Source organism: Lytechinus variegatus, chromosome 8, assembly GCF_018143015.1.
Source record: "Lytechinus variegatus isolate NC3 chromosome 8, Lvar_3.0, whole genome shotgun sequence".
NCBI classification, from domain to species: Eukaryota; Metazoa; Echinodermata; class Echinoidea; order Temnopleuroida; family Toxopneustidae; genus Lytechinus; species Lytechinus variegatus.
Genome location: NC_054747.1, coordinates 36,721,823 through 36,735,284, shown reverse-complemented (window position 1 = coordinate 36,735,284; position 13,462 = coordinate 36,721,823). Strand labels below are relative to the sequence as shown.

General features: G+C 37.4%; 1 protein-coding gene across 1 annotated transcript in view; it reads right to left on the bottom strand.

Moving 5' to 3' along the window:
* The window catches only part of LOC121420449 (5-hydroxytryptamine receptor 6-like), a 42,575-nt gene extending 35,063 nt beyond the window's left edge, over positions 1-7,512 (bottom strand). The window contains exon 1 of the mRNA XM_041615091.1: positions 7,405-7,512. The gene's annotated coding sequence lies outside the window, so the exon portion shown is untranslated. The remainder of the gene's footprint in view (positions 1-7,404) is intronic.
* Between the last annotated feature and the right edge of the window lie 5,950 nt (positions 7,513-13,462).

Here is a 13,462-nt window from a genome sequence, read left to right as displayed (position 1 = left end):
TTTCAAGTCCATTTGCATACCATTCTTCATTCTTTCATATCTCAGTTATCCTGCATGCTACAGACTTCTAACAAATTGCTATAGATAGTCCAAGAGTTGCTCCATCATCTGCGACGTATAACTTGACCTTCAAAATGCCATCTTCATGCCTTAAATTCAAATCCGAAATAGCCTTCCTTCAAAAACTTCATATTTATTGAAATGTAATGTCTAAAAGTCGTAAAATGGCCGTAACTTTTGTGTTTTTATTCATTTTGCGCTCATTCTTTTAGATATTGATCACGGTATCATAACATACATGCTACTCAGTTTTCACGCATCATTGATCTTCCGTCATTGAAATAGCGCCCTCTAAAGTTTCAAAAACGCTTACCTTTGAATGCCCCTCATTGCGTCATGCATGGCCAAACCCGTACCCTTTCTTGGATTTAGGGTCTTTAAGATATGCCCTTTCATGCCATTTAAAAAAATATATACCTTACAACTGACGAAATATCTCAAAAATGCTCCCGAAAATCAGCAAAATACCCAAAAATGCACTTTACTGCCAGCACAACTTCAACTTGCTCTTATTTCCTTATTATTGAAGCTTATTCTTTCTAACTTGGCAGATATGAGTATTGATATATACTTCAACAGTTCATTAATGTTTTGTAACAGAAACTAACAAATTGCTGACGTCAGCTTAAAATTATTGTGCAAAACCTTCATTTTTAATGTCTTTCTTTATATGGCATTTACTTCCGGTCTATTGCCTGCGCACAAATAAAAGTGGTATCAATGTCACCGCATTGGAATACTCTTTCCAGTGATACCAAATACGACATAGGTTACAACAGAAAATTTCAAGATAAGTCAATCTGAACACATGGTATACTGCTCACTATGCACACATTATCAACAACAGAATTGTACACAGTGTCTATTGCATTGATAAACTCAGTTCATGCATGCACATCGTTCTGATATGTACTTAACACTGGGTTACGTTAATGAATTGTCAGTGAATTTGTATGCTTATTTCTATTACTCTCTCTACGTCTTTATCTCTCTCTCTCTCTCTTTGTTCAGCGGCCACATGGTCTAAAAATGGACGAAATCTGTTTGACTCGAGAATGTAACTTCCTATGGAAGGCAAAATCTGCCAAAATCCAATTTGATTAAATGTAATTTTTGTTAGTCTTCGGCTGCCTCCGTTTCTCATCCAAATTCATTTTGATTTGATAGACATATTGTCCATAATTAGTGACCATAACCTTTAGAAATAGCGCCCTCTCGTGCAAAGTCTTGAAATAGTTAAATTGCCATAACTTCCTTGTTTGAATTTATTTTGGTCTCATGTTTTCAGGGTTTGCCAATTGTATCATTTCACATACTCCAACTGTGTTTTATGCATCGGTGACCATTCTTTAAAAAAATAGCGCCCTCTAATATTTTGAGAATGTATATCATCTAGAGTTTTCTCTCTATCTCCTTCTGTTTCTTGCCCTCTATTAAATCAGAGGCGTCAATGCATGCACATCGTTCTGAAACGATTGCAGTTCTAGTTGCATTGACGCCCAATGGCGACAATGCATTGTTCTTGTTCCATATTCCTATTCCGTAATCTTCTTCTTCTTCTTCTTCTTCCACCAAAATCCCATTTGTTTAACACATGGTTTTGTTAGCTCTACCCTGACTCCGTCCCTCATCCAAATTCATCCAAATTTGGTAGACATGTTGTCCAGCATCCCTAGTTGTGCCTCTCGTCTTCCATTTTCCAAAATCACTCATGCATGACCATCCAGGCGCCATTTTGTCCATTTCAAGTCCATTTGCATACCATTCTTCATTCTTTCATATCTCAGTTATCCTGCATGCTACAGACTTCTAACAAATTGCTATAGATAGTCCAAGAGTTGCTCCATCATCTGCGACGCATAACTTGACCTTCAAAATGCCATCTTCATGCCTTAAATTCAAATCCGAAATAGCCTTCCTTCAAAAACTTCATATTTATTGAAATGTAATGTCTAAAAGTCGTAAAATGGCCGTAACTTTTGTGTTTTTATTCATTTTGCGCTCATTCTTTTAGAAATTGATCACGGTATCATAACATACATGCTACTAAGTTTTCACGCATCATTGATCTTCCGTCATTGAAATAGCGCCCTCTAAAGTTTCAAAAACGCTTACCTTTGAATGCCCCTCATTGCGTCATGCATGGCCAAACCCGTACCCTTTCTTGGATTTAGGGTCTTTAAGATATGCTCTTTCATGCCATTTAAAAAAATATATACCTTACAACTGACGAAATATCTCAAAAATGCTCCCGAAAATCAGCAAAATACCCAAAAATGCACTTTACTGCCAGCACAACTTCAACTTGCTTCTTTTTTCCTTATTATTGAAGCTTATTCTTTTTAACTTGGCAGATATAAGTATTGATATATACTTAAACAGTTCGTTAATGTTTTGTAACAGAAACTAACAAATTGCTGACGGTAGCTTAAAATTATTGTGCAAAACCTTCATTTTTAATGTCTTTCTTTATATGGCATTTACTTCCGGTCTATTGCTTCCACACAAATAAAAGTGGTATCAATGTCACCGCATTGGAATACTCTTTCCAGTGATACCAAATACGACATAGGTTACAACAGAAAATTTCAAGATAAGTCAATCTGAACACATGGTATACTGCTCACAATGCACACATTTTCAACAACCACGTATGGGCCGCCAATATGGTCTAAAAAATTTTACTCGAGAATGTAACTTCCTATGGACAGCAAAATGTGCTAATATCCAATTTGATTAACATGTAATATTTGTTAGTCCTCCCCTGCCACCGTTCCTCATCAAAATTCATTCTAATTTGGTAGACATGTTATCCATAATTAGTGACCATAACTTTAGAAATAGCGCCCTCTATTGCAAAGTCTTAAAATAGTTGAATTGCCGTAACTTCCTTTGAATTTATTTTTGTCTCATATTTTCAGGGTTTGCCAATTGTATCATTTCACATAATCTAACTGTGTTTTACGCATCAGTGACCTTTCCTTTAAGAAATAGCGCCCTCTAATATTTTGAGAATGTATATCATCTACAGTTTTCTTTCTATCTCTTTTTGTTTCTTGCCCTCTATTAAATCAGAGGCGTCAATGCATGCACATCGTTCTGAAACGATTGCAGTTCTAGTTTTATTACTGATTTATTTTTAGTTGATGACAAAATATCTACATGTATTCTAGTTTGGCTGATTTCAAAGATAGGTCAGATAAAAGATGTGGAGCGTTGTGGCAAAGTGGATTAGTCTTCGGACTTTGAAACAGAGGGTCGTGACTCGTGGGTTCGAATCCCAGCCATGGCGTAATTTCCTTCAGCAAGAAACTGATCCACAATGTGCTGCACTCAACCCAGGTGAGGTAAATGGATACCGGTAGGAAGTTATTCCTTAAAAAGTTGTGTGCGCTATTAACACCTATAGCTTAGCCGGGTAATATAGGAGCGCCTTGAGCACCTAACACGGTGGATAATTATGTGTAAAAATAAATATAATTACCCTATATTACTATTATCATTATAAAAGAATGCTTAAAGAAAAAGCTAAATGAATTGTAGTGTTTTTTAATACTGATTTTTTTCCAGTAGATGGTTGGTAGAGGAATCACGACAGTGGACATCATTTTGTCTACTGTATAACTAAGCGTTTAATTCGCCATGTGAATCTACCTACCGATATTAAAATCAAAGCGCATTAAATCTTCAACGACAGTAGATGTGGGTGAGAGGACAGGCAATGGTAATAAATCGTCCAGCGACGTCTTCGTATCCTTCAGCGGAACTGGGATACTGCAAGCGGAAGAGTTCGCCTTATAACGCACCTACGGCTTTAAAGGTATAAATCAATTATCAATTATCAACTTCAATTTCACACGCGTTGGGAACGGTAGGCAATTGCGTACACAGCCCGAATATAAATGGCATTGATCATAAGTGAAACATCGACAACATTGATAAGAATCGGAAGAAAAATCTAGGTATGAAACAAATCCCGATCCCGCCCCTTGCACGAACACTTCTGAATGACACCCAGTGGCGGGCCGTGACCCGGAGGAAACAAAGCATTGGAGGGGCACAGCATTGTTCACTAACAATACAGTGCCCCTTCAATGCTTTGTCTCCTCCGGGTCACGATCCGCCACTGATGATACAGCCATGGACCTACTACTCCGACAGAGAAGTCTTACATGATACAACCTACCACACACCATGCACACGTTGGCAACAATGAAACACTGAGATTCACCTTGGAGTCATCATAGATAACTCTTAAGGATTTCTCCCGAAAGTTACCGAGACGGGATCATGGGGATAGTCAGCTGCTCCAAAGAGTTAAAATTGTAAACTAGAGGGCACCATGTTGGAATTCGGCTTTGAGCTCTCAAGGTGATGGTCATTTACAGTAAAATTACCCTGGCGAGGTTACTGGCTAGTGGTTAATTATCAGGATGGTCATTCCATGGAAATTCATAATCAAATCATCATGACGGTGTTACCGGCTCGTTTAAGGAGTTACAATCCTAGGGTACAGAGTCAGTAACATCTTGGAATATTGCTCAGGGGTTCTTCGGATGACCTTGTATAAAAGCCACCTTCATGGAGTATCCCCGGGGTGCTGCTTAGGGTGTACATAACTTTTCTGTAGTCTAGGTACAGATGAAGCTTCAGAGAATAATGCTCGAGAGTTATCAGAATGGTATCCATGGTAAAACAAAACAGTCTGCTCCGAACCCCTGGTAAAACTGCCTTGATAATGTCACCATGGGAACACCTCCCGTGAAGTTCTACTCCCAAATCCCCTGCTCCTGCAGCGGTGCTAAACAGTCAGTGAACCCTACCAGAAAAAGCACTCCTTCATGCTGAGTGTTGAATGGAGACATCAACACTATAATGTCTGGCGAGCCCAGAGAAACAAACCTAATTCAATGTAATATTTTACCATCTGACTTCACAAAAAAATATCTAAGATATGACAGAACTTAACGCCCTTGACATAATATCCAACACAAAGTGATGGACACTCCATTGTCTCTAGCTGCCCTGAACTGACCTTTCAAAAGTACTCGCCAACATGAACTCCAGAAGAAAGCCAATCTTTATTATGGATGGCGGAAGGAAGATGCCGAGATGAAATTCTACGCTGATTATGCATCTGATGACAGTCGTGTGTTTCACCACGACTTCAGGAAACAGCCTTTCGAGGTAACTCTACACGCCAATATAGCTAATCCCCTTTTGACTCCAGGCTCCGATGACGACATAGTGAAGTTGGGCAATATTCGCTCGGAAACAGAATACTACTTCCATCACATTAACACTACATTTCTCGAGAGTTTTATGTGAATAATATGAAGAATCGTACAAAAGTTTTCATTTTCTAAAGTAACCACTTAAGGCGTGATAAGACGAAGTACTTCATATGCGAGAATAATTGAGTACATGCAGATAAGTAATTGTTGCTGTACATTTGATTAAATTCTTGACGGTTTTATGCGAAAATGACAATGTCATTAAATATTAACAAGTCTTTCACTTACATCGTATTCATGGTATTTTAGTTCCTATTGAAAAGAATTGTAAATGAAATATGCAACAAATAATGAATCATCATTACCCATATTTTCAATATACAGTGCGTCCCAGAATAAACGAAACCGAGATTTAGCGATCATTTATCATTACTTAATCATAAATAAAATAGACAAATGACCTACCAATTTAAAGCTTAGAATCTCCTCTTTCATCTGATATTACTTAGCTTATTTCTTATTAACGCATGAGTGAGCAAAAACAATGTGAAGAAAGGATACCAAAATCTCATCTGGCGAGGGGTATCTGGGTTTCAAAAAGAAAACCACATTTCTGAAAAGTTAAATATCTGCTCTTTAATTTGGTACCTCAATTACAGAAAATGGTCAAGAAATAAAAAAGTTCTGGTCATTTGAAATAAGGCTTGCATTTCCATAATTTCATGAGATAAACGTGTTTTCACCGGTTTCCCACAGAAGCTTTCACATGGTGAACAAAAGATTCAATGCATGGCTGATCGTCAACAAAACGGAGTGTCGAGTGAGTTTGATAGCCAGCCTGGAGAACCTCTTCATTTTATGAAATTATTGAAATTCAAGCCTTATTTCAAATGACCAGAACTTTCTTATTTCTTGACCATTTTCTGTAATTTAGGTATCAAATTAAAGAGGAGATATTGAACTTTTCAAAAATGTGGTTTTCTTTTTGAAACCCAGATACCCCTCGCCAAATGAGTTTTTGATATCCTTTCTTCAAATTGTATTTGCTCACTCATGCGTGAATGAGAAATAATGTAAGTAATATCAGATGAAAGAGGAGATTCTAAGCTTTAAATTGGTAGGTCATTTGTCTATTTTATTTATGATTAAGTAATGATAAATGATCGCTAAATCTCGGTTTCGTTTTTTCTGGGACGCACTGTAGATAGACAATTCATGACTGATTAAAAATGGGACGAAGGAAATTCGGTATAAAGAATCGACGTCCTTCTTATGCAAGTATAATGAATACAATTTTGTCTCGTTACGCAATATTATGAGACCACTTGCGTGACTTGAACGTACTCGATCCCCATATACATAATGAAGTTCTTTCAATTTTAGGAGGTTTGTTTCAAGTGTTTTTACAGGAACACCCCTGTTGACAGCTCAGAATGGAAATTATTACCACATCAGAAAAAAACACGCACAAAAAAGAAAATAAGAAAACATTTCCAAGGGTAAAGAGTTTACACCATGTCATACGACTGAGCGAGTTGACTTCCGTATGGAATTGACTCCAAGGCAGACATTAGCCTGAAAAATGTGTTGAATGCGCCGAAGTCAACACCCTAAAAGAAAATACACTCTCGATTTCGATTCTTGGTAGCATTTAAACACTAAAACAGCGAGGGATTTGGCAATACCTGTTTGCAAAATAAAACTCTTAGTATCAAATGAGATATTTAAACTAATAGTGTTGCCTCTAATTCTCCAAATGAACTTAAATGCACAATCCCTGAAATACACATCCGCGGGGAGAACAGATCCATTAATACATGCCGACTAGTATAACTAGTCTTTACAGGCAAATGATCACTTAAATTGGCAACACGAGGGATAATTCAACAACATTACTCCATGCAAATAGGCAACTTGCTTACTTCAAAGAGTTCTTCATCAACCATATTCGAAATGCGTACGTTCGAAAGCAATATAATATATATATGTATATATGCAAATTTATATTATGAAAAGAAAAACATGTTGTAAATTTAAAGAATAGAGTTGATCAACCATTTCTTGAAATAACCCGTTATCGTCACGAGTACAAAAAAGACAAGATTATTACCTGAAGTTTCAAAGCTGAGAAATACTTAGAGGGTTGTCATTCGAGACAAGGTGCACCTCTGGGGTTGTATCTGACGTAAGAACATGAACAAAGGCATCATCGATGGCAAAAATTCACCTAGGGTAAAGATGGATACAAAATAACAAATATAAAACCGCCTGCTCTTCGGTGGGTTTAATGCAGTGCACCATGGGGAACATACACGTTGCACGACCTCCAGGGGAACATTAGGATACAGTTTCTATCAAGGGTGTTTTTTGTAGTTAAAGATAAATTAAAGTAGTTGCAGTACACACTGATTTTACGAGAAAGCATGTAAAACCAGGCTTAATTGCCACTAAATCATCGAGGATCTAGATCTGGTACAATTACACAAACTGAACTTTGTGAAATCTTGAAATCTACGCTGAAAAATGTTCACACTGAAGATCACCAACACAGATAAGCGCACGTAGGACAGTGTATTATTATTGATTTGAATGTCATCCCGACGCTTGACCCGAATCCCGTGCTTATTTGATAATTTCTCAGCAATTACACAATTTCTCCCAGAATCCTTTGGCACAATTTTTTTTTATTTATACAGCCACTTTGGTGGTCATTTCATTGGATTCGGTACGAACTCATTTTGAAATCAATACCACAACTGTAATTTATCTTTAAAACAGATATTCAAGTTACAGAGAAAAAGATGAAAGAAACGTCCTGAGTTTTCATTTATTTCATGTTCAGGAAGGATATCCTAGAAAAAAATTATCCACCGAACGATAAAGGATTTGTTTTTGTATGACTTCATATTCAAATATTCAAAAGGAATATAGAGCTGAAACGCCACATCCAACTTTCCAGTGTAAGTCCTACATATTCATTTCTGTGTGCAGCGAGTATGTGTATTGACAGAATTGTGGATGTATACACGACAGTAGCCTATGCATGGCAGAACTCCGTCAAAGTAGTTTAATTTCGGTGATTTGAGCACAGGGGTGCCAGTTGTTGAAAATCAAGGAAAGGAGAAAAACCAAATAAAATTTGGAAGTAATAATAATAACAAGAATAATAATAATAGGCATTTAGATAGCAACATATATCTAGAAATATTCTATTCCGAGGCGCGTTGTTATTATCATTACCCCGGCTTTAGCTCGAGCTGCCTTTCAGCGATTGCATTCAAGAAATTAAACATCCTGGGTACCCATTCACCTTAACTGGGTCGAGTGCAGCAGAATGAGATGAATTACTTGCCGAAGGAAATTACGCCACGGCTGGGATTCGAACCCACGACCCTCTGTTTCAAAGTCAGAAGACTTATCCACTGGGCCACAACGCTACACAGTATTGAATAATAGCAAACTTTCCGATTAAAAACTCCTGAAAAGGATGTCGTGGCCAACCCAAGAAGGAACATTCAAGTGTTTTCATATCTACTGGAGATGATCATATCTCTGGGGGTGGTACAACTAATCAAATCAGCTATCGACCGCATCGAATATTCGTCACATCCTATCATTCATGCGATCGATAGCACAGAACATGATACTACGACATCGACCCGCCTGTGTAACGGTTCGGTAATTCACTGGTATCGATTCTGTTTAACGATCTTGGTGTGATTAAAGGTGAATGCGATCCACTTCGGTGGTGTGGTTCACCGACTATCGGATAAGATTGGAGGAAACGGGCAACCAGGATTCTTTGAAAACGTTGGAATTGTTGAAATTATAAAGCAGAATGTAAATAATCCCTGAGGAAATCGGAATTGAAATCAACCTTCCATCTTGCGAGATCAAGAAATCAAGTAAAGAATACAGGAAATTAAATTGGTAGAAAAAATGAGCGAACAGTGTGCAATTTTGTCGCAATAACACTAAGGAAGTCTATAGAGAAAAGGATGGACGAAAAGATAAATTAAGAATAAGAGGCATATAGAAGGTGACAGTGGGAGAGAGAGGGAGAGAGAGAGAGAGAGAGAGAGAAGAGAGAGGGGGGGGGGTGAGTGAATGAAATGGAGAGAAAATAATTCTATTTGAAGCTAGAGTAAATTAATAATCAATGAATAATCCATTAGCATGAAAGAGATTTAGGCCCATCATTAGACAAGGATGGGAATTTTTGGTTCCCATGGATGTGACATTTTTTATGAAGTTTTACAATATATTGATTTTGTAAAATGTAGATCATACAGACGTATGTTATCATTCCCCACACATGCGGTGTGATGATATGGAATTAATGAACCGTCAACAAAACTGGAATAAGCATGTGACGGTGTTAAAGTAGCTATGTTTGTGAGTACGAGGGAATGAAGGTGAGAGTCACAGATAGATAGACAATGAAAATGTTTGTCCTGCGTATGTATCAGAAGTATTAATTAAAAGACGAAGTTAAATAAGGCAACCCATGCAAGACAAAATAAATAACAAGGTTTGTTTTGTCTCTCCTATTTTTACAGTTATTTAAATCAGTGTAGACAGTAAGATTGACATAATGATAGACAGAAATGGAGAGAGAGATTATAATGAGGAATACGAAAAAAAGAAGCGCGGGAAATTAAAAAAAGAGGAATGAGGGAGGGGGTTGCTACACTCTAAAAAAAGGTTTACCAAATATTGGGTAACATGGGAACATGCCTCTTGGTTTGGTAAAAAGATAGCCTATATGGTGTCAATTTAACAATTTAACGCAATGTTGCGTTGAAATAGCGCAATATGGGGGAAGAAATACCCAGCAAACATGCATGTTAACATGCATGTTAACAAATATTGGGTAAAGTTTTACTCAGTGTTTTTAGAGTGTATGACATTACTGGACAATTTAATCGTTGACAGTTACTCTTGTGAATGACGTACTGAAGAGGCAATAAATGCTGGTACTCGAGTATTAAATTGGACCAGCTCAAAACACGAATGCACACTCAACTCCTATCGACAATAATAACGAAATGAATAATAGAAAAGGGAAATCAGAATAAGTATAACGCCAACTACAAAAAGCCCATTTGGATCTTGCATATGACCACTGCCTTCAAAATGGCAATGGCATCATGGAATATAGATGTAAAAATACAAGCAACAAATATACTCTGGACTGACTGTAAAATCTTATTTTAACTGTGAGCTATGGTTATATGTCCGTGAAAACAAAAGTTTTATCATGATATTTGCGGAGGCTTTTTACAATGGTAGCCTTATTTCGTTGCATGCAGGTGTGTGTGTGTGTGGGTGGGGGGGGGGTAGAATACAACATGGTGGGTGTGTTTCATAAAGCTGTTCGTAAGTTAAGAGCGACTTTAAGAATGAATTTTGAACCTTTATACGCCCTAAACAATTAATGATGAATACCATTTACCACAAGAAAGAATCACCAGTAGTTCTTTACTTACGAAGATCTTTATGAAACACCCACCTGGATATTACATCTCCCCCCCACAATTTAATACTAATGGTAATACCCGTCGTCCTGAACGTCAACAAGTATCTTCTTATTCTCTTATTTCTTCTTTCCTTCTCCCTTTACTCATTTCTTTCACTTCTTGAAACAATTACATATTACGTCCCCCACGTGACGCCGGCCAAAATTGTCTGACTGGCAAATTAAATAAACATATATTTGTTTGGATAATAATTAATGACGAATTACGTACGACAAGATAGAATGAAACTTTCCTTTCCATCCCATTTGAAGTACTTGATCTTAAGCTATTTGAGATTAAAAAAAATATCGATAAAGGTCGTTAGCCGACACTACTATCGATCATTAACGCTTCAACTTTCATCATGTTCACCACACCGAGATATATCCAGAATTGTTTTCCCGTCGGAAATCATTAAGTGATGATCCTCGAGATGGGGGCGACCCGACATCTTCACGACGTGTCGTCCCGGTCACGTGATTGAATCGAATTCAGAGTAATAGGTCCATGCTATATCCAACCGAAAAGTAATCCAACCATATTACTAACGCGAAGAAACTGCACTGTAAAAACTGCAGTTTTAAAACTGACACCAGTTGGTGTTAATAGAGGACCACACCCTGAGGTGTTAAAATCACACCCTAGAGATTAAACATAACACTAAAGAGTGTAAATATAACAACAAAAGGTATTGTAATAACACCTATAGGTGTAAACCTAACACCACCAATTTAACACCGGTGTAAAATAACTGGTGTGGTCCGCTATGTAGACCGGTTAACACCACAGTTTTTGCTGTGTGATTCTGCTGCCCTAGGGCATTATTTTTTCTTTCCCGGCATGCATCAGTCTATATCAGCATCGAAAACAAATAAATTAAAAAAAAATATATCATAAACCTACAATTATCCCAATATTCGCACTCTTTCACAATCTCAATGCGGCACTCGTCTCACCACAGTGTTGCAATGTACATGTAAAAAGGTAAAACTTGTAGTTGTATACTCCTGATTGTTATCCTAACTTTACTTTAATCAATGGCATTGCATTTGCTGTACTGATATGATTAATCGCGTCACTGCATTGCTATGCCCACTCCCTTTGACTTTCAATGACTTAAAACTCCTTCCTAAACTCGTATGACCTACCGACTGAAATAGGCGAGTGAATTAATTCTCTCTTTACGACATCTCAACGTCTGATTCAACCTGCAGTCTCGGGCCGATACTCGAGGGAAATACGAAAGGTTGCAAATTAATGGCGTTTTATAGGATTTGTGGCTTAACGATAGTAATAACGGTTCACCGGTAATGACACTGTTATAGGAACACGCCTTACTTAGGGCATGTAAATGTGTATATCTGTTTAACCTTGGCCTGATCCTTTCACCATGTTCGTGTAACCATGGTAACTTGAAAGTAATTGTCAAGAAAGAAAAACAAAAAAAAACCCCACTCTTTATCATAATGATGTTTGCCCTGATAGTCGAAATGGCGGCAGGGCTCTGACAAGCTGACAGGACTCCCATCGCTTTATTGGCAATTTTCACAAAAAGGAATATTCCTCATGAGACACTGGATACCAAAAAAAAACATCGACGAAAATCGGCAAGCCTCGCAAATTTTATGTTATGGGTCGCATGGATGAAATGGCTACTGAAAATTGGAATATACGATCGTCGAATTAATTTATGGTCTCATTTTGAGAAAATACTATGTACATGACAAAAATACGAAGCACGATTGAACCAAATTGTCAAATTCACGGAAAGCATACGTCTAAAAACCATACTGCAATTTCCATTTATTCATGATTTACTTATTTACTTATCAATTTAACAATTTATTTATTCAATCGTATGTTCATCCATTTACTTACATGTATTCATTCATTCGCCATATTGCGATGAGCGACATCAACATTGATCAATTTACTTACTTCTCCATGTATTCGTTCACTTGCTTAGTTAATTTATTTATTGGAATGTCCGTCCGTTGTTTTCATTATTTTGGGGATATGGTTGCAGGGGCGCTTTTCTTTCAAGGTTTAGGTTTGGACAGTCGACTTTTAGTGACTAGTAGTCACACAGATATGATGAACATTATTATTCATCCTAAAAACTCCGGTGATGATTTAACACCAGCCCGGATCTATATATTTCCACACAAGGGAAGTGTTAAACAACACTAGTTTGGCTTTGGTCTAACACCAGAAAGGCGTTTATACAACACCAATTAGTATTAAAACAGCATCGGTTTGATTCCAAACTGGTGTTGTTTCAATACTTCTCTGGTGTAAACATATATGTTTTCGGGTTGGTGTTAAATCAACACAGGAGTTTTTGCAGCGTATTACTTGCACCACCCTTATGGAACAAACACAGTGTTACCACAGTGTGTTCACATAGTTGACTATGTGTAAACTATGTGTTAACTATGTGGTCACAGTGTTGTCACAGTGTGAGACTTCAGATCACATAGTTAATCACATAATTGCCCACATAGTTGGGTAACAAACACAGTGTTACCACAGTGTGTTCACATAGTTGACTATGTGTAAACTATGTGTTAACTATGTGGTCACAGTGTTGTCACAGTGTTGTCACAGTGTGATACTTCAGATCACATAGTTAATCACATAATTGCCCAC